The sequence below is a fragment of the Rattus norvegicus genome, chromosome 11 (assembly GCF_036323735.1).
Source record: "Rattus norvegicus strain BN/NHsdMcwi chromosome 11, GRCr8, whole genome shotgun sequence".
Taxonomy (NCBI): Eukaryota; Metazoa; Chordata; class Mammalia; order Rodentia; family Muridae; genus Rattus; species Rattus norvegicus.
Genome location: NC_086029.1, coordinates 60,649,581 through 60,653,856, shown reverse-complemented (window position 1 = coordinate 60,653,856; position 4,276 = coordinate 60,649,581). Strand labels below are relative to the sequence as shown.

General features: G+C 36.2%; 1 long non-coding RNA gene across 1 annotated transcript in view; it reads right to left on the bottom strand.

Annotated features, from left to right (window-relative positions):
- LOC134481133 (uncharacterized) overlaps positions 1-3,594 on the bottom strand; it is a 3,847-nt gene extending 253 nt beyond the window's left edge. The window contains exons 1-3 of the long non-coding RNA XR_010056354.1: positions 3,453-3,594; positions 1,831-1,868; positions 1-1,736 (exon numbers count right to left, since the gene is read on the bottom strand). The exon at positions 1-1,736 is cut by the window's left edge and continues 253 nt beyond it. This is a non-coding gene — a long non-coding RNA (uncharacterized LOC134481133). The remainder of the gene's footprint in view (positions 1,737-1,830; positions 1,869-3,452) is intronic.
- Between the last annotated feature and the right edge of the window lie 682 nt (positions 3,595-4,276).

Here is a 4,276-nt window from a genome sequence, read left to right as displayed (position 1 = left end):
GAATACTTCGGACAGGATCACCCCACACCCCCACAGATCCATGCAGATATCCACTGTTCACAGAGGTGCTATCTAATTTATGCCAGTCCTTCCAGACTCAGAAGGCTTTTATGACCATAAAGAATTAAGGAGAGTGGTTGGTTGTTGTTAATTGACATGAATGAGCCTACCATCCTAGAAGCCCTCTTGGCTCCCTTACTTCCTCGTGTGTGGACAAAGAAATCTAATTTATGATTTAGAAGTAAATGGGTCCTTGCCATTTTATTTTCTGATTCATCATCCTACATTAGGTAGACTTGGAGTTATATTCAAAATGATATTATGTAACTCAATGAAGCACAGCATAACCTGTCATATCCTAATATAATAAGATGTGATGTATTGGAAATCGTTTAAAGCAATCACTTTGTTTCAAGCTTCATACCTGGTATTGATTCACGTGGATATTTATCCAGAATTGATTTTGGTAAGAGTAGTGGTGTTATAAGCATGGAAACTCCTCTGTAAACTTCATGTGTTCACTGTTATTTGGTATTGTATTTTCTAAACCTTTGTCCTTCCTTAAATGGGTCCAAAGGCTCTGTCAAAGTCATTCATGGCCTACATTCCCCTTTTACTTTGTTTTCATACTTTAAGCACAGCTACATTTTAATTTTTCCAACAAAAAGAAAAGAAAACTTCAATTATTTCTAATCATAATTCAACAAATGGAACAATGGCGATATGCCCTACATAAAAGAAAATATGGAGACTCTTGCAATTTCACTGGACTTAGGATGAAGTGAGAAAAGCAGAAGATCTGTACTCTCAGTAACAGCAAAATTATATTGATTCCCTTGGAGGAAAAGTCAGAAAACAATGTACCTTGATATTGTCTAAATCTTCCAGAAGGAATCTTTCTACACACAATTCCTGAAAATATTCTATCTACACTGCCGTATGCTGTATTTCTTGCCTGCTTATTAGAATTGGTGTTTCCTAGAAGGAATAAGGTTTTAACAGCATGCCGAAAGGATAGGGATTACATTTAGAGACTATTTTTTGTTTGTTTGATTTTCATTTTTGTTTGACTTAGATTTTGTTTTCTTTTGTTTGCTGGTTTTTCTGCCCTCGCCATGAAGGAGAATGGCACCAGACCTGTCTCTCTTGCGTGATATATGACTAAATGAAAGGAGTTGCATCTCTGGAGTGTGTGGCAGAGTTGTCAATGCCTGACTCTCACCTCTGTTTTCCGTTGCCACCTTTTGTTTCCAAGGCAGCAATACCTGATACCTAGTTGAAAGCCTTACATTCCATATCTGAGCTAAATGGTTACAGTGTGCTTATGGTATGTTAATCAGACCATTATGTTAGAAGGAAAGAGCTCATTATAGAAGTAAGGGACCAAGGGACTCAGAGATGTGTGCTTCCTAAGCTCCCCCTAAAGGGTCTGTTTTTCCAAAGCCACTATCCACAGGAGGCAGTCACATTCACTGACTGATTCATGAGATAGATTCTTTGTTTTGACTGTTCTGTTTCAGCACATAAACTTCCTATATTCTAGTGCTACCTTTTCTTCACTGAAGATGTTGTCTTTGAGGATGCCATGCATTGAACTACAGCATCACAGATTTTCCTTTAGCAGTACATTTCCCACAGTCAACTGGGGCCAGAAGTGGTCTGAAGGAGAAGACTCTGAAATGCTCCTTTCGTAGATGAATTCTCTCCTACTCACCTGATATATAGCAACACGACTTCTGGAAATAAAAAGTTAAGTTGATATTGTTTACTATTAAAAGTCAGGAAATATATCAATAATCTAGAAATATGAATAAAACATTATTGTAATACCTGTAGAATGAGTTGCTGGTTAATAGGGTCAGTGGGTGCTTTAATAAAAAAGAATAAAGGACAGAAAATTAATTAACCAGCAATTAAAGTTTCTGTGTGAAACCAAGTGAAAACTCCATCATAATATTAAAGGAAAATATCATTTTCTTCAACTAGAGCATAGACAATAATGACTTCATCATAAGAACAGAAGATCTAGTAATTGTTAAATAACTTATGCCAAGAGGCCAGTGGTATCTAAATGATGTATAGGTTAATACCCTTGAGAATTTTGACAGAGTACTTTCCTTAATCTCCTGAACATAAAGTAAACCAGGTTTAACTATACATACTTTGATTTGTTTGCTCTTAGAGGAAAAATAATTAGCAGTAAAAAACCATCTTGTATCTTAACTCTTCAAATTTCTTGTATTAAAGATAGGCAGAAAAGGGAAAATCTTCATTTTGTCCAGATTATTTGACTTTCCTCATCAGATTGGAATAGAGGTTCTGTTACTGACTGGGAATACATGAGATGCTACAAAGGAGATTGTTATTAATCTCTTAATGCTGCCCAAGGATTGATGATGGATTGAGATATGGAATAGTTAATGACTGAGAAATGATTTTACCTCAGCCCAATTATGTTGTGTCAGACAAACATCTACATCATCCAGCTGGCCTCCCAGAGAGTCTACAAGGACAGTGAAGTCTAGAATAAAGGTTTGAGAACTGCCTAGAGAAATATGTTGCATCTCTAATTTTGTCAACATTTTGGAGACATCTGTTTTTACCACTAATAGAGTTACTGCAAATTTCAGCAAATTGCAGATAAATTAAAGTCCAAGAATAGCTTTAGCAATCTATTATTACGTTATTATGTAAAGGAAACTGACGTGACATCACAATGATGAATTATACTTGAACTGGGGTCACTGCTCATATTTCTGTCTCCACGACCAATTCACATAACTCAAACTTCTCAGAGTAAAGATTTTCTAAAGTTGTTCTCTACCCTTCACACGCCCACAAAAGAAGTGTGTTCCCCTATGCATGCAGCTATATAGGCACAAAAGGACACATATACACATGTGCACTCCCACAGAGAAATGAATAAATAAATGTCAATTCTAGGTTATCATATATTGTAACAGCTTGGAAGTTTAGGTAAAAAACTAAATATGCAATTTGTTGAATTTGGGAGTAGCAGATTGAAAGAATATGTTTTAGTGTATTACTCATAGCTGTGTTTACTTCCCTTTTCGAAATGCATTTTTCTGTAATCAAACTCATTTTTTTTTATCTTTTTGTCAAGATTTCCTACTTTTACATTGAATGTTAAGGTAGCCAAAAGAGGTTTGTTCGCAAAATTCTAAAAATATCTGTTTTGTTCCTCTTCCCTTTCTTCCTCCAACTTCTTTTAAAATCTAACTTTGCTTTTTATTTCAAGGAATATGTATTTAGAAGAATAATATCCAAAGAATGGAATGGGTAATTTAAATATTTACAATTCATCTTCTCTGTAGTGGTTAGTTTTTGTCAACTTGACACAAGTCTAGATGGTTGTGTAGAGAGGGAATCGGAACTGAGAAATGATATCTATCAGATTCTCCTTTGGGCATGTCTGTGAGGCACTGTCTTACTTGCCAATCGATATAGAAAGGCCCTCACTGTGGGCATTGCCATCCAAGGAAAAGTAGTCTTGGGTTACTTGAGCAGCAAGCTAAGTGTTGGTATCAGGAACTGCTTTAGCCTCCAGCAGTGAAATCACCTGGTCACCAGTGCATCTGTTGCCATGGCAACGGCCCAGCATTCCCAGCATACCTTTTACTTAGTTCCCACCTTCACCTGGGAGCAATTAAGTCACATTTCAAATAAAAGCAGACATTTTCTGCCCTCTTCCTCCTCCTCTTTTCTCTCTGGTCCCTCTGTCTTGTCTCTTCGTTTCATTAAACCTCTGCACGTGGAAACATACTGGCCTAGTGTGGTTTGTCCGAATGCGATTTGTTTTCCAACACTAAATAAACAAGAGAAGCAGAGATCCTCTTTGGTCCCTGCATTAGTTTCTGTGTCCAGGTTATTTACTTAAGTTTCTGCCTTGACTCCTGCTGAGCATGGGCTGTGTGACCTGTGACTTGTAAGTGAAATAAACACTTTCACCAGCACCACCCCCCAAATAAATAAAATAAATTAATTAAAGTAGTACAAAATTGTGTTTAAACAACTGTCGTTAAAAATTGCAGACTTATTGAAGAGTAATTAATATCAATAAAGATTTTCTTGAATAAAATATTTAAATTATGCATGAATTTAATGCTATACCTTGTTTTACACAGAAGTGGTTTAATTTGCTCATACAACTTTTGTGCTGAGGTAAAGTGCTCCCTTGTACTTTATTGAGCACTTGTCTTTAATATACAACAGTGCTGTTCTTATTATACATTTTCTGATGTACTTCTATATCAAC